The sequence below is a fragment of the Phyllostomus hastatus genome, unplaced genomic scaffold (genome assembly GCF_019186645.2).
Source record: "Phyllostomus hastatus isolate PE091 unplaced genomic scaffold, TTU_PhHast_1.1 phas_scaffold_261, whole genome shotgun sequence".
NCBI classification, from domain to species: domain Eukaryota; kingdom Metazoa; phylum Chordata; class Mammalia; order Chiroptera; family Phyllostomidae; genus Phyllostomus; species Phyllostomus hastatus.
In genome coordinates, this window is record NW_025334021.1 from 69487 (window position 1) to 87878 (window position 18392).

The window sequence follows — 18392 nt, forward strand, 5'->3', positions numbered from 1 at the left end:
TTAAAGTATTCTTTTAAAATGTTTTAAAAGAGATTTTATTTATTAATTTTTAGAGAGGGGGAAGGGAAAGAGAAAGAGAGGGAGAGAAACATCAATGTGTGGTTGCCTCTCAGGCACCCCCAACTGGGGACCTGGCCTGCAACCCAGGCATGTGCCCTGACTGGGAATCGAACTGGTGACCCTTTGGTTTGCAGGCCAATGCAATGAGCTACACCAGCCAGGGCAAAATGCTTTTTTAAAAAATAAACCCTCACTCAAAGACATATTTATTGATGAGAGAGAGAGAGAGAGAGAGAGAGAGAGAGAGAGAGAGATTGGTTGCCTCCCATATGCATCCTGACTGCAGACAGAACCTGCAACATTTTGGCATACAGGGCAATGCACCAGACCAGGGCCTGACACATGCTGAATAAATGCTAAGTGTAATTGTTGCTGTTAATGTTTTATCTGACATGCTCTATCAGCTTTTCAGCACCCCACCTGCAAACACCCCCACCCCCACACACCAACCCAAAGTGTTGAGGCTCCTTTATTCCTCATCCACTTGGGCTGTGAAAGGCCCAGCTTGCTCGAGTCTGCACAGCATTCACAGAATTCTTGAACTGAAATTCATGGGTCTGAATGCCATGAGATGATGCTGTTCCCAAAGAAACCTGGCCTGTCTCCTGGATTTTGGCCCCTCCTTGAAGCACAAGAGACACAAAGTGTCATTGTCCCCATCTCCCAAGAGTGGTGGTGATCCAGTTACAGCAGAAGTCTGGATGGAGGCGGCATGCAAATCCACCCCCACCCACCTCAAAACCATCACAACATAGGGAGGCCACCAAAGGCTGCAGGGTGAGCTCAGGAGAGAACTCTCATCCAGCATTTCGATATTTTAAAACAAGCTTAAAAAGTGGATAAAAACCATCTCACACCCATGACGATGGCCACTATTTTTTTTGAAAAATTAAAAAAAAATTATTCTTACCTGAGGACATCTTTTCATTGCTTTTAGAGAGAAAGGAAGGAGAGGAGTGAGTGAGAGAGGGAGGGAGGGAGAAACATCGATGCAATAGAGAAATACACATTGATCGGTTGCCTTCTTGTACATGCCCTGACTGGGAATCGAACCTGTGACTTTTCACAGGTTTGTGAACCTGGGTCCATGGGATGATGCTCCCACAACTGAGCTTTACCAACCAGGGCAGATGGCCACTATTAAAAAAAAAAAAAACAATGTTGGGGGGGGTGGAAGTGGGAGGGAGGTGGGGAGGGATGGGTGGGTGGGCTGGAATGGGAGTAAAGGACAGAAAAATGTACTTGAACAATGATTAAAATAAAAACTTTTTTAAAAATATGACTCCCCCCAGAAAATAATGAGTCTTGGTGAAGATGTGGAGGGATTGGAAGCCTTATGCACTGTTGGTGTGAATATGAAATGTGTATCCACTGTGGAAAACAGTATGTCGGTTCCTCAAAAAGAGGAACTACCATGTGATCCAGCAATCCCACTACTAGGTATAGACCCCTGAGAACTGAAAGCAGAGTCTCGAAGAGATATTTGTACGTCCATGTTCACTGAAGTGTTATTCACAATAGCCAAGCAGCGGAGGCAACCCCAGTGCCCACTGGCAGACAAATGGATAAGCAAAATGTGGTTCATGTATATGATGGAATATTATCCAGCTATAAGAGGAAGGAAATTCTGACCCCTTACAGCATGGATGGACCTGGAGAACACTGCATGGAGTATACATATTAAGATCTTTCTTTAAAAATTTTTTTTGTTGAATTTCTTGAGGTGACATTGGTTAGTAAGATTATATATATAGGCTCCAAGTGTGTAATTCTACGATATATCACCTGCACATTGTATTGTGTGTTCACGGCCTCAAGTCATGTCTCCACCCATCACCCCGTTTGGTACATCGGTTATTTTAAAATGCAGTTTTCCATATCTTCTAACTTCCAAACTGGCTAATGAGAAGTCTGATGAGATGATGACAGTGGAAACTTAGTATGTAGTTGTCTTTTTTCTCTCACTAAGAAACTTAACTTTCTTTTTTCTCTCTGAAAAATGTTGTGATAATGGGCCTCGCTGAATGCCTTGGCCCTTACACACACACACTCTCTCTCTCTCTCTCACACACACACACACACACACACACACACTTCTTTTTTTCCATTCTAGCTCCAAAAGTTGAATGCTTAGCAACCAGTTCCCCAAACTCCACATTTTCTTTTTTTAAAAAAGTCAAAGATCATAAAAATATCACTCTCATTATGAGAGGTTTATTGCATCTAACAAGTTTCGATATGAACCGCTCTCTGTTCTATTTCATAATATCTGTCTTGTTGTTTAACTCTGTAACTCAGAAGTTAGGCAGACATTTTTTGAGTTTCACAATGTATGTTTTTTAATCTTTTAATTTTTGATTTTGGATACAATTTTTTTGTAGTCGGAGAGTGTGGTTTATATTTGAAAAAATCTAGGGGCAATTTTGTGAGCTTAGTGGATTAATAATCAGTTGATTTTTGTCAATGTTTTGTACATTCTTGAAAGAACGTTGATTCTCTGAGAGTGCTGTTTTGTGCATTTAAATAAAAACATCTGTGACAATAATGGTAAGAATCATATGAGTCATCAGTGTTCGAGCTCTTGCTCTATGTCAGGCTCTGTCCGAGTGCTTTTCACATGTCGACTCACTGAATATTCACAGAAGCTCTAAGATCTAGGAACTGTTACTTTTTAAATTATTTCATAGAGGGAGAAGCAGAGGCATAAAAGAAGTTCAGTAACTTGCCCAGAGTCACAGCACTGGTAAGTGGCAGAGCCAGGAACAGAGAAACCTGGTTTTTAGAATTGTATTTAATAATAATGCACTAGGTGCTTCCTTATACTTTGCATATTCTGCATGTATCTACTTATTCGTCATCATCCAAAAGTGTTTATTGATTATCTGGGATGTACAACGAACTTTCCTAGATTCAGGAACACAATAGCAAACCCTGAAGAAAAAAAAAAACAACCTATGCTTTCTAGGTGGAGAGAGTCAGTAAAGAATATTTGTAAGTAAAATGCATGATAAGGTTAGCAATACACACTGAAGAAGGGGTACAAAGCAGCAAAAGATACTGTAAAATCTGCAGGGAGTGGGGCATTTTTAGGGCAGATGGTCTGGGAGGGGTAAATGAGGAGGGAACATCGGAGCAGGATTGGAGGAGGGAGGGGGTGAGCCAAGGGTGTCTCTGGGGAAGAACATTCCAGGCAGAGAGAATGGCAGGTGCAAAGGAAGCAGGTTGGTGGGTTCGAGGCGTGGCTCCGACATTAGTGTGGTCAGGGCAGTTGGTGCGGGGAGGGTGGGAGAAGTGGCACTGAGCGCAGTAAATGAAGATGAAGACACAGCGCTCTGTGAATCTGCTGAGATGGAAAACCCCCAAATAATTCTGAGCAGAGGAATGACACCAAGAGGCTAGTTTTTAGTTATTTTATTGCCAAATTGTATTTAATTATCAGCATGACTTAACTGCGGAATTGAACTTGGTACTTTGGAGAGAGATTCTGGATTGTTTTGAAGTTGAGGTAGATCTGACATATAACATTGTATAAATGTGAGGGATACAATGTATTGATTTGATACATTTCTATTGTAATAGGATTGCCATTGTAGCATTAGCTAACATCTCTACACTGTCACATAATTATCATTTCTTCTCTTGTGGTGGGAACAATGAAATCTCTTTGTGAGTTTAATGTTTATCACACAGTATTGCTGTCTATTGTCACTGCTGTGCATTAGACCTCCAGGATTTATTTATCTACTACTTGCAACTTTGTACCCTTAGAAAATACCTCCTGTTCCCTCACCCCCAGCCTCAGGTAACACCATTCCACTCTCTGATCCTTTGAATTTGGCTGTTGGTAGATTCCACAGATACCTGAGATCATACAGTATTTGTCTTTATCATTCTGGCTCAACTCACTTTTCATAATGCCCTCCAGGCCCATCCACGTTGTTGCAAATGGCAGGGTTACATTCTTTCTCCAGGCTGAATAATTTTTGTAGCTATATCACACCCTCTTTATTGATTTACCTACTGTTGGACACTGGGTTTGCTTCCATATCTTGGCCACCATGAATAATGCTGCAAGGGAGATAGGGGCACATATGTCTTTTCAAATTAGTGTTTTCATTTAATTCGGGTAAGTACTGGGAAGTAGGACTGTTGGGTCATGTGTAGTTCTATTTTTCATTTTTTTTTGAGGAACGAGAGATTCTGGTTTTCACAGAAGCACCAGCCTATGTGGAAATGAAACCAGCATTCTTAGGTGACTTGCCTTCTGTCTGACCTCTTGAACATCACCAGCGTGCATACCTTGGTATCATCTTTGCACTTCTGCTCTAGGGGGCTGGACACCAGGAGCTGGTGGCAGGGGTCTCAGACCTTCCCTCTCAAAGGAGACTGACTGGGGTGCACCCCCTGAAGTTCCTCTCAGTCTCCCTGTTCTAAGTGTGTGTACAGGGACTGTCTCTCCTGATGAACAACTCTCTGGTTCTTCTTCTCAACAGAGACTGCTGCCCAATGTCACAAACACTATAAAACTTTCTGTGGGATGGGCAGCTGGATGGCTTTTTTTCAGCTGCCTGTTCATCTCTTTGGTTATCCTCTGCTTCATCTCTTGTTAGAGCCACCACCTTCTTTGTTTGACAAAGCTTTGCTCCCAAGGGAATGATCTTCTAGAATGTCTTCTAGACATGTCTTGGCTGGTTGTTTCCTCTTGTCCAGATCGGCCCAGACTCCAGTGATGAGCTGGATGCTCGTGGGTGCAGGCATCCCTGGTGCCTTGGCAGATGTGGCTATGTCCACCCTCTTCTCACTGCCAGGCAAGGTCCCAGTTCTTCCAGGGCGGGGGTTTAAGAGGGTAACTCTGTGGCTCTGCTGACAATAGACTGACGTACATTATAAATAAGGGAAGTGATTAGGAGGCTCCTGCCATAAGCCAGGTGGCAGGTGATGGTGATTTGGACCAGGATGGTGTTAGTGGAGGTGGTGAGAAGACAATGCAATTCTGTAGCTCCCTCCACTTCTCTCTCCCCTCCCCTCCCCTCCCCTCCCCTCCTCTCCCCTCCTCTCCTCTCCTTTCCTATCAATTGGACCCCAATTATACATATATTAGGTCTTTTAACCATGTCCCATACTTGCCTCATGCCCTTTCTTTTTTAAAAAAAGATTTCATTTATTTATTTTTAGAGAGAGAGGGGAAGGGAGGGAGAAAGAGAGGGAGAGAATCATCCTTGTGTGGTTGCCCCTCTCACACCCCCTACTGGGGACCTGGCCCACAACCCAGGCATGTGCCCTCACTGGGAATTGAACCAGTGACCCTTCAGTTCACAGGCCCATGCTCAGTCCACTGTGCTACACCAGTCAGTGTGCCTCACACCCTTTTCTGATTATTTTTCTTTAGCCTTCTTTGCCTCTGTCTGGACATTGTTTCCTGACCAATGTTTTATTCATTACTTCTGTCTCTAGTTCAGTCCAATTTACTGTAAACTTCATCTGTGGGTTCATCATTTCAATAACTTTCCTTTTCAATTTTAGGATGTTTATTTATTTGTGTGTATATTCTCTACTCTTTTGTTGAAATCCCCCAGCTTTCCATTTAGTTGCTTGTAATAGTCATTATAGTTAATCAATGTCCAGGGTGGTCTATTTCCATCATACATTTATATCCATCTATCTAGCTATTGATTTCCCTCCGACTTGTTTGTTCTGTCTAATCTGGACCTCATGATGCCTTATTGTTTTTGAGAATGTGTGACCTACTTAAAGATACTTTGCCACCCTATACTCTATATTTCTCCAGACAAGGTTTATTTTTGCTTCTGGTGGGCAGATAGATTACAGTCCAGTCACCTTCACTTAAAACTGGGTTTCTGTCCTTCTCAGGTCTTGCTAACACCCAGATAGCTTTTATCTCAGCATGTGGCCCTTCCAGCACCCCACCTAAAGCCTGTGGTGTTTATGGGGTGCTTCATCCACAATGGACCTTTCTTGCTGATGCCCCAGTTTAAAATTTTTGCTTCATGGGGCTTCCAAAAGTTCCACTCAGGTTTCTGGTCTGTCATCTTCTGCCTTTACTTTCAGAATCAGCCAACCATGCATGTAAAATGAACCCCAAATGATAAATTCCTTTTTCTCAGTTTCCTTCCCCTTTTATACCTGAAAACATAAATTCTATCTGCCTTGGAAGCTCTCAAGGGTTAGAAATAAATGTTCTACATTTGCTTAAATTTTTTTATTCTTGTTCTTCTTCCTCTTTTTCCCTTCCTAGAGGGAAGTTTAGTCTTAAAAAAACAAAAACAAAAACAAAACAGAAACAAACCCCAGCCAGACATTCAGGCATTTCTGGGAATCAAATCTCCATCAGCATTTTTGAGTCTACTTCCTAGTTCATTTATTTAAACCTCTGTAGTGCCAGTCACTCATCTCTGTCCTGGAAGGCCAGAACTCCTGAACTGGTACACCCATGCTGTTTTCATTTTCTTTAATAAATATAAAATGTGTGTTTATTTTACTCTGTTATTGCTAAAAGTAAGAAGGCAATAATGGGAGAGAACATGGAGTCTGTCCAGTTTAAAATCCAGTTCCACATCTTACTTGACACATAACACTAACCAAATTAGCTAATCCTCTAAGCCTCAGTGTTTTCATCTATAAAATGGGTTTATAAAGAAAACTCCTTCACAGAGTCAGGTGAGCATTAAATAAACTGTCCATTTAGAGGACTCAGAATATATTAAATGACATATAATAAATGCTCAGGACATATTAGCTGTTGTTTTTATCGCTTCCTCCAATTCTATCTCTGGGAAATGGTTGTACAGATATATTCTAGACCAAAATATTATTATGCCAGGCTTCTTTTCTTTTAAAGATTTTATTTATTTATTTTTCTAGAGGTGGGGAAGGGAGAGAGTGAGAGAAACATCAACGTGTGGTTGCCTCTTGCACATCCCCTACTGGGGACCTGGCCTTCAACCCAGGCATTTGTCCTGACTGGAAATCAAACCAGTGACCCTTTGTTTTGAAGGCCAGCACTCAATCTACCCAGCCACACCAGCCAGGGCTGATTATGCCAGGCTTCTGTTTCAAATCTCTCCCATTATCTTGGGGATAAAATCCCAAATCTTTTAAACATTTTTTTCACACTTTTTCAGGATCTATTTATTGTATTCATTGAGAAATGCCTATACAAAGAAACCTTTGGTAAGGAACTGATGTCTCCCTCTCTCTCTTTTTAAAGATATCTAATTTTAAAAGGTATCTACTTTTAGAATACCCCCAAAACTTGCTTTGGTGACCATGACCTTTTGCAAGAGCCCCAGAAGGCCCTTCAGCAATGAACGGCACTGTTCTGAATGACCAGGATATAGTTTCTTCTTAATTTCAATGTCTCTGGTTGTATTTTACTTGCTTGTTTGTTTTGTTGATTAGGTTTCATTTATGGGTGAGATTATAGGGTATTTTGTCTTTCACCACCTGGCTTATTCAATTAGCATAATGCTCTCCAGTTCCATCCATGCTGTCACAAAGGTCAGGAGCTCCTTCTTTCTTTCCTAACAGAGGGGAGGTGGGAAGGGTTAATGGGTGGTGGGGGGAAGGGGGACAGGTTTTCAGGAACATGTATACAGGACACATGGACAAAACCAAAGTGGGGTAGGATCAGGGTGGGCAGTGAGGATGGCTGGGGTGGGGAGAGTGGTGGGGGCAAAATGGAGACAACTACATTTGAACAACAATAAAAATGTTAAAAAAATAAATGGCCAGGATACAGCAATGAACAAGGCAAATCTTTTCTATCATGCAGCTTATATCCTAGGAGACGTACAATAAACAAATGAGTAGAGGAATAGAAAACCCCAAATCAGGTACTATGATAGTGCTGCGAAGACTAATATAAAGGAAAGTAAGAAGATAGAGAAGGAAGTAGTAGGAGACATGCTTTAGGTAAGATGGCCATGGAGTCCTGGCCGGGTGGCTTAGTTGGTTGGAAACGTATGCCCTTGCACTGAAAAGTTGCAGGTTTAATTCCCGTCAGGGTGCATCCCTCAGTTGTGGTTCCATCCCGGTTGGGAAGCTGTGTGCTCTGCTCTTTCCCAGATGCTGACAGTCCATCTGTTCTCACGAGCTTGCTTAAGCTCAACATTGTTATCAGGGTGTCCTTTCCTGCGGTGGGGATTCAAGGTCAAGGTCCCTTTCCACACAGGATCACATCCACTTTTTTCTCCAGAGCACTATCTGAACAGCTATGGTGACTGATTCCCACCATCGGAACGGGAGCCGCTTTGGATTTTTTTTTAAAGAAATGGATAGCCTTTTTCACTCTCTCTTTCTTCTCCCTCTCTCCTTCCATCACCACTTATCCCCCCTTTAACCTCTTCTACTTCCCTCACCGACTTTTCCCTCTGGTCATCACCATACTGTTGTCTATGTCTTTCATTTTTTTTCTTAATTACTTCACCTTTGTTCACCCAGCCCCCTAACCCATTCCCCTCTGACAGCTGTCAGTCTGTTCTCTGTATCTATGAGTCTGTTTCTATTTTGTTTGTTAGTTTTTTTGGTTCACTAGGTTGATTGGTTTTCCTTTACCTTGATTTTTAAGGCACGAGATCTGGACATGAGAGGCTAAGCCTGTCTTCTAAACTGCTGAGGTATCTCTTCTTGGGTCAGCACAGTTGATTCCATGGGAAAAGCTGAAGCAGGATGAGGAAGGGCTGAGCCAATGAGATGCTTTGGGAGAGTGTTTTTGGAGTCTAAACTCATAAGTGTTTGCACCCCCATGAGACTGGAGATTCAGATTCCTTTCTAGAAAACACTCCAGACTCCTCATCCTGGCTGCTTCAGACTCAGTGTTTCACATGAAGATTCTGTCACCCTCTCGGCCTGGGAGCCGCCTGGGGCTGGGAGCCTCCTGGGGCTGAGGACCTCTGTCTGGATACAGATGGAAACCTTGAACTCAGGGATGAAGATTTCCCTGGAAAATGCCCAGGTCACCCACAGTGTCCACAGTAGCCAAAGATGCAGCTGGTGATTTTGGGTTGGACATACACCTGGGGATGGCCCGGACTTGAGTTCTGCTCCTTATGTTCAGAGGAGGGGGGAAATGAATGGGCTGTGGGGACCCCTCACAAAGTCAAGAACCAAGGGACTAGGGGGAGGAGGAAGCAGCCTGCAGCCCCCTTTCCCATGGCTACCTACCTTTCTCCCAGCACTGTGTGACAGCCGTATTCAGGTTAGCAGAGACTCAGGCTGGTTTCTAGAGGGAGTTGGGACTGTGCCTCTCTAATGTCTCCCAGAACCCTCCTTTGGCACCTTCCACCCACCTGTGGAGGCCTCCATCACCCCAGATGATGCATCGTTTAGAGAGGTGCTAGTAACATGCCCCTTTGCACCCCACACTTGTGTGCATTTTGTCTTTATATTGCCTGCCACAGGAGATGGAGATGACTGGCGGGTCACCAGACAACTGTGAGTTTCTCCTTTTATGGTGGAATGGTGTCTCCACCATGAAAGGAGACACCTTTCACGTTGGGAGACCACTGCCCACCTGGGTCTTGATTTCCTAGTCCTCTGTGCATCCACATGCGACCATTAGAACTACTTGTAGCCAAGAAGTCTGAGCAGAAATGATGCATGTCACTTCCAGGACACAGACTTTTCCAAGTGGACGTCCATTTCTCTGTTTTCCCTTCTGTCGCCATTTCCATTGGTTCAAAGTGGAAGATGCTATTGCCCAAGAGGATGGTGGGGACCCAATTAGAAGAAGCTGAGGTTCCTGGATCTTTCTAGGGAGGAAATTCACATTCTGCCCAGAAAACCCTCTTGGTCATTTACATGAGTGAGAAACAAAATTCCCTTCATATTAAGACGCTGATATTTACTTTTCACACCGGTCAGAATGCCATTGTAAACAAATCAAGAAACAACAAATGCTCGTGAGGACTTGGAGAAAAGAGAACCCTAGTGCACTGTTGGTGGGACTGCAGACTGGTGCAGCCACTGTGGAAAACAGTATGGAATTTTCTAAAAACCCCCACAAAACCCTAAAAATGGAACTGCCTTTTTGTTAGATCAGAGTTTCTCAAGAAACTGGATGGATGCAGAGAGCTAAGGAGAATGGGAATAAGAGGGAAAAATTTATTAGTGGGAATAAGAGGGAAAGTGGAGCCAACCAAGGGAGGTTGGGACTCACTCGGTTGTTCTTAGGGTAGAGTATTTAAGCGAAGGGTATTGGAGTTTAATTGGCTAGAGCTGGTTGCTAGGTGCAGGCTCAAGTTTAAGCTGCATCCTGTAATGTCGAATAGGCTGACCCCATACCCTAATCTTTATCTGTTTTTCCTGGGTAGGATCTGCAAGCAGTTTCCCACAGTGGCATTTTCTAGCCTGGTCATTTTCCATTCCTCCTAGGCCTGCCTAGGTCTGTCACTTTTGACGTGGCAATTCCAAAGCTGGGATTATACCCTAAGAACCCTGAAACACATATTCAGAAGAACCTATGCACCCCAATGTTCATAGCAGCACCATTTACAATAGCCAAATGTCAGAAACAACCTAAATGTCCATCAGTAAATGAATGGATCAAGAAACTATGGTACATTTACACAATGGAATTCTATGCAGCAGAAAGAAAGAAGGAGGTCCTACTTTTCATGATAGTATTGATGGATCTAGAGAATATTATGCTAAGTGAAATAAGCCAGGTAGTGAAAGGCAAATACCATATGACCTCACCTATAAAAGGAATCTAATCAACAAAACAAATAAGCAAACAATATATAGCCAGAGACATTGAAATAAAGAACAAACTGACAGTAATCAGAGGGGAGGCAGGGGGGGAATAATGTGGGAAAGAAAGGAAAGTATCTTCAAAGGATATGTATAAAGGACCCATGGACAAAGCCAAAGGGGAGAAGGCTTGAGGATGGGTGGTGGAGGTGGGTGTGGTGAGGGAAAGTGGTGGCGGGAAGATAGCAACAACTGTACTTGAACAACAATAATAAAAAAGATGCTGGTATTTAGAAATGGATGAACAGAACAGAAACAGGGTCCAGGATGCATGGAACAGAGGGGAGAGGGGTGGGCTGGGCTGGATGGTGAAGAAATTAGCCAAAGAGCAGACATGCATGACCCATGGACACAGACAATAGTGTAGTGAGGGGCCAGAGGGGAGGGGAGCAATGGGGGGAAAATGAAGTCATCTGTAATTGTGCCAACAATAAAAATCAAGTAAAAAAAAAGACACCGGTATATAGGGTTGATTTGCTACAGTGGCTAGTGCTACCTTCTCTTACATCATGATGGTAGTTAAATAATTTGTGATCAACTGTTCGAATTTGTCCCCTCATCAGACAGATGCTCTGTCGAGGGTGGGGACTGTGTCTGCCGTGTTCACACCTGTATCCCAAACACCAAGCACATGGCAGGCAGCTGATAAACAGTGCCTGGTTGGCTTCTGAAGAAAGGGAATCCACAAACTCACTTTTATGAAGTTTATGGGGGAGCTGACTTTTCCAGCGTCCCCTAGGCTGTGGGCAGCTGGGTCGGAGGAGGATCTTGCCCCATTTGACTTCCCAGACAGGGCTCTGGGCCTCTTTTGACATTTTCACTGAGTTTTAATGACAGACTCATTAGGATGGCGGAACCACAGAATGCTGACCACACACAGTGCTGGTGAGGATGTGGGACAATGGGAAGTCTTCTGCATTGCTTCTGGGAATGCAAAAATGGTGCAGCCCCTTTGGAAAGCACATTGGCCCTTTCTTAGAAAACTAAACGTATTTTAAAAATATTTTCTTTATTTATTTTTAGAGAGAAGGAAGGGAGGGAGAGACAGAAGGAGAGAAACATCAACCAGTTGCCTCTCGTACACCCCCAACTGGGGATTGTGCTTCTTAATATTTACCCAAAGGAGTTGAAAATTCCTGTCCACACAAAAACCTTTACATGGGTGTTTATTTATGGCAGTTTTATTCACAATTGCCAGAAGTTGGACGCAACACACATGTCTTCAGCCAGTGAATGGATGAATTGTGGTCTATGTAGACAATGGATATTTTTCAGTGAACAAAGAAAAGCTATCAAGACGTGGAAGAAACTTATATGCATCTAAGTAAGTGAAAGAATCCAGTCTGAAAAGGCTACATACTCTATGACTCCAACTTTATGGTGTTCTAGAAAAGGCAAAACTGTGGTGTGGCTCAGGGGATTGAGTGCTGGTCTGTGAACCAAAGGGTCACCCGTTTGATTCCCAGTCAGGGCACATGCCTAGGTTGCAGGCCAGGTCCCCAGTAGGGGGCCCACCAGAAGCAACCACACATTGATGTTTCTCTTCCTCTCTTTCTCCCTCCTCCACACTCTGTCTAAAAATAAATCAATAAAATCTTTTAAAAAATACTATGGAGACAGTAAGAAGATCAATAGTTGCTAGGATTGGAGGAGTGAGGGAGGAATGGGTGGAACAAGGAAAAGTTTTAGGGCCATGAAACTCTTCTGTGTGATACTCTAATGATGGACACACTTCATGACATAGCTTGTCCAAACCCACAGAACATACAACACTTAGGACCCACATGAGTCCTAAGGTAAACCATGGACTTTGGGTGATGATGTGTCAGTGTGAAGTCATCAGTGGTAATGAATGTACCACTCTGACCCTGGCCAGGTGGCTCAGTTGGTTGGAGCATCACCAACATGAACCTGTGTACTAAAAGGTTGTGGATTCAATCCCCAGGTGGGGCCCATGTGGGAAGCAACCTATCAATGTTTCTCTTCCTCCTTCCCCCTCCTTCCTCTTTCTCTCTAAAATCAATAAACATACCCTTGGGTGAAGATTAAAATATATATATCACTTTGGCATCAGCATGTTGGTCATGGGGGAGGCTATGGGGTATGGGTTCATGGCAAGAACTCTATGTACCTTCCATTCAGTTTTTTTTTTTTGGACCTAAAACTAGTCTAATAAATGAAATCTATTTTTAAATAAACCACTGAGCTACCCACCTGAACTTGGCATCTGGGTTGTGGTGTTTAAAACAGGAGATCAGTGGTGTGCAAGACAATGGAGACATCTGTCAGCCTCTGAAAGATCCCTCACCACGGAAGACGCTGGCAGTGGGGAGAACAATGCTCAAGAAAAAAAAGAAAGGAGTTATTTCCCTTTTTGAGAGAAAATCAGCAAGGAAACTGAAATTTGCTTTTAGACATCACTTCCTACACATCTGCCTGTCCCTTGGCTCCTTGGGTGCTGCTGTTTGCCTGGGCTGCTCAGTCTATTTCCTGTTCCTCCCTGGGGAGCCCATTCCCCTCCCATTCCCCCCCCCCCCTGCACCGTGGTGGAAGGAAAGCCCCTAATCTTGTAGACCAGTGCCTTCCCTGGTTGGGTGAGTGGCACCAGGACTCCACAATTCTAAGAGAAGCTGAGTCAATGAGGAAAACACGGCATCTTCTACCCATGTGGCCGGGTCCCCGTCCCAGGCTGGCAGCTGCAGTTTGAAGACTTAATTGAGGGTGGATTCTGAGTAACGTCGTCAGAGCCTCTCACCTGCAGGTGTCTTCCAGGGCCCAAGTTGGGCCACTCAGGTGCTTCCAGGTCACTGGGAGATTCTGAAGAGTTGGGAAGGAGTCCCTCCTGGCTGCCCAACATGGTGGCCACGTGGTAGACAACTGGGAGGCCCTGCAGGTTGGAAACACACACTGGACTCAGAAGACATAGTACAGATGAAGGATGTATGGCATCTCGTTGAGCATTTTTTTACGTGGAAGACATTTTAAAATAGGCTGAGTTAAAAACAGGAACAAACCCGCCCCTGGCAGGGTGGTTGGGGCATCATCTCACACACCAAAAGGTCAGCATTTTATCCCCCATTGGGGCCCAACATACTGGAGGTTGCAAGTTTGATCCCTGGTCAAGTTGCATAGGGGAGGTAACCAATGGATGTTTCTCTCTCACACTGGTGTTTCTCTGTCTCATCAATAAACATATCCTCAGATGAGGATTAAAAAAAAAAACAGAAACAAAACTCATAGATACAAAGAACAAGCAGATGGTCCCCAGATGGGAGGAGGTTTTGCCTGGGTGGAAAAGGTGAAGAGATTAAGTACAGATTGACAGTTACAGCATAGTCTAGTGGATGCAGAGGGAATATAATCAATACTGTTCTAATAACAGTGGAGGGTGTCAGTGGGGTACTAGAATTATTTGCGGGGTGCACTTTTTTTAATAAGTTATATAAATGTCTAACCACTATGTTGTACACCTGAAATGAATATAATGCTAAATGTCAACTGTGATGGAAAAATTAAAATAAAATAAAATAGCTTGGATGAAATAAAAACACATTGTCATAATCAATTTCCACGAGTTTCCTTTTGTTTTTTCCATGTAGATATTAGGAAATTTTAAAACGCATATGAGGCTTGTGTTTGTGGTCTAAATTACATTGTTATGAGATGGGGATAGTTTACAGAGTGTTATACTGGTGTCGTGACTTCAGCCACGGACGAAGTCTACAGTGCCACGGTTTTTCTAGAACCATCCTCTCATGGCATTTGTTTGTTTTTTATCTTTAAAAAGATTTTATTTATTTATTTTTAGAGAGAGGGGAAGGGAGGGAGAATGGGAGGGAGAGAAACATCTATATGTGGTTGCCTCTTGTGCGCCTCTTACTGGGGACCTGGCCTATAACCCAGGCATGTGCCCTGACTGGGAATTGAACTGGCAATCCTTTGGTTCACAGGCTGGCACTCAATCCACTGAGCCACACCAGCCAGGGCTTATTTTTATTGAGCTATGGTTGACAGGTAACTTTGTGTAAGTTTAAGTGTTGACCTAAAAATCAAAGGGCCTTTCAAAGTGAGAGCAATAAGCATTTATTAGAGACCAATAAGAAGACAATTCTGGACCCAACAGATTTGGGCCAAAGCCCAAATAGTGTTGCCATTGGGAGACCCAGGCAACAGGTATTTATGAGAAAGAGAGCTAGAAGAATTACATCAATAGGAGGCATTGTCACTAGCTCCGATAATATAACTTAGTAATGTTAACTTTCAACAATGTTGTTAATTTTTAGTTCAGTAGTCCTAATATCGGCTTTCTCGTTATCTCTGCAAACAGCTCTTTGGGTCACCATGTTGCTTAAGCCCAGTGCAGAGGTAATTTTGTCATGTTTTATCACCCAAAGCTTTGTGGTATAAGACGGGCCAGTCGGTTCCTCTAGGGTGGCAGCCCTGGATCCATTTTCAAGTGGCCCCACTTATGTTATCATTTACAGGTGTAAACAACATGATTATTTGATACATTTATACATTGCAATATGGATGCCACCATTTCTGACACTTCCATCACATCACATAACTATCTTTTTTTTGTGGGGAAAACATTTAAGGTCTGTTTTTTCAGCAGTTTGGAAGTATGTCACACCATGTTGTTGACTAAAGTTACAATGCTTTGTGTTAGACCCTCAGGGAGAATACACACAACTTCCCCACACTTTGCCCATACAGGTGTTTCTTAACCAGAACACCAAAAATGCTAAAGATAAGACAAAATACAGATCAGCCCTGGCCCAGTGGCTCAGTTGGTTGGAGCATTGTCCTGTCCACCAAAAGGTTGTAGGCTCGATCCCCAGTTTCTCTCTCTCTCTCCCTCCATTCCCCTCTCTCTAAGAAAAATCAATAAGTATATCCTTGCATGAGGATTTTTTTAAAAATACAGATCAACTGGACTATAATGAGATTTAGAAATTCTGTTCTTTAAAATACACAAGAGGGCCCTGGCTGGTGTAGCTCAGTGGATTGAGCACAGGCTGTGAACAAAAGGGTCACTGGTTCAATTCCCTGTCAGGGCACATGCCTGGGTTGTGGACCAGGCCCCCAGTAGGGGGCATGAGAGAGGCAACCTCACATTGATGTTTCCCTCCCTCTCTTTCTCCCTCCTTTCTCCTCTCTCTAAAAATAAATAAATTAAATCTTTAAAAAATACACAAGAAAGTGAAACTTCAGCTAGACTAGAAGATACTCACAATGAAGGTATCTGAAAAAGAACTAACATACGTAACAAGGAAAGAGAAAGCTCTCTATTGTTTAGTTAAAGAAAAAAGACAGTCAACTCCTTCTAATGAGGAAATGAGAAAAAGACCCAAATAGACATTCCGGAAAACTAACAAAGATATCCAAATGACCCAAACCATATGAAAATGTCCCCAACTGTGTTAGTCATCAGATAAATGCAAATTAACCACAACAGTGTAGCTAAAATAAAGATGGAAACTTGACAAGTTTTCTGAGAATGTGAAATAACCAGGAAACTGAAATGCACTGGGTATAAGCTGTTACCATCGCTCCGAAAAATGTTTGCCAGTACCCACAAAAGTCGAACAAATGCACAACATGAAAAAACAATTACGTTCCTAGGTTTATACGAGCAGAAATGAACGTACATCCTCATCGAGAGATAGGTATTAACATATTGAAAACAGCCATGGCTGGTGTGGCTCAGTGGATTGAGTGTCAGCCTGCAAACCAAAGGGTCACCAGTTCAATTCCCAGTCATGGCACATGCCTGGGTTGCATGCCAGGTCCCCAGAGTGGGGTTCACAAGAGACAACCACGCATTAATGTTTCTCTCCCTCTCTTTCTCCTTCCCTCTCTCTAAAAATAAATTTAAAAAATCTTTTAAAAATAGATATTGAAAGTGTTATTATCTGTCTTAAACAACTAAACATAAACAGATGCACAGAAACAGAGAATACACTGATGGCTGCCAGAAGGGAAGGGGGTTGGGGGGCTAGGTGTAAAAGGGGGTGGGGTTAAGAACAGATTGGTAGTTACAGAATAGTCACTGAGAGGTAAAATATGGCATAGGGAACAGAGTCAATAATATTGTAATGACTGTATGGTGTCAGATGGGCACTAGATTCTTGAGGGGGAGTGTTTCCTAATTTCCATAAATGTCTAACCTCTATGCTGTCAGGTTTGTGGTCTAGTTGAGACAGGGAAGTACTGGGTGGGGCAGGGTGGGGTACACCACAGGCACAGATTCTATTTTGATCAGTTGTCTTGCAGTATGTTGATTTCACGGGGGTTTCCTTTATGTTTTTTGTTTGTTTAATTTTTTCTAAAGTGGCCTTTCGACATTGATCAGCAATGTGAGGGTAAATGTGGACCAATCGGCTTTCAGAGAAAACAACAACAACCCTGATTTGTAGTTTTTGCCAATTTCTGTGGTGTAAATACTGACACCAAGGCTGAGTCTGAGCTACCAAAGTGGTATCACTGAACATGGAATTGGAAGGAGATGCCCACAACCAGGTGTCAGGGGCTGGTCTGAGCTAAATGGCCCTAGCACACCACTGAATATAGCAGCTGGTACAGTGAAAATTGTATTAACCCAAAGGCCTGGAGCTATAAGGCTGTCTTAAAGAGAAATAAAGTTTAGGGAGGGAGAGGCAGAAGGGTGAGCAGCAAAGGTGGAAAGGAGGAAGAAAGAGAGAGCAGGAGGGAGACAACAGGGGCATGGGGGAGAGGGAGACAAAGAGGATAGATAAAGAAGATAGATATTTAGATAGCTAGGTATTGCAGATAGATAAGAGATGGATGGATGAATAGGCAGGTAGATAAAGAGACACACAGAGAGACAGACAAACATGTAGATAGATGGATGATACACAGATGATTCTTAAAGGATACATACATAGTTAGACATAAATATAAGAGATAACTGATAGATGACAGCCCATGATGATGAAGTTCAATAGACAGATGTAGATAAATAATAAATAGATATAGATAGATGAAAGAGATATCAATACATGATAGAAAGCTGGGTAGATGATGATGATGGTGATAAGAGAGAAAGATATATGGGGGCTAGAAAAAGAGAATCCTATGGTCCAAAGAATAAGAGGATTTTAGATAAGCCTTTAAGAAACAATATCATATGTTGTTATTAAATGGAATTCAAAGGTTCATCCAGTAACTCACTGGCCTCCATGTAGGAAAATCACTGGCTTTACAAGTGGTGCTGAGTCAGAATTCTCGGCGTAATCATTGGAATTTGTGTGTTGTAAATGTTTTTTTTTCTTTCTATTTTTTTCCTCTGTGTGTTGTAAATGCTTTCATTTCACAAGAATAGTACACTTACATATCTCGTTGGTGAGGGAATATTCTACACCACAATAAGACACTGTAGGTGAGGAAGGAAGGAAAGGCACAAAAGTGTCAGCGTTGATGTGAGTGCAGCACCTGCTGAGACCAGGTTGTCCCGATGGGGAGCTGAGGCTGTGGGCAGAGCTGCCCCCTGTGCAGGCACCCAGGAGGGGAGCCTCACTCCCCCTGGGGTCTCCTGCAGA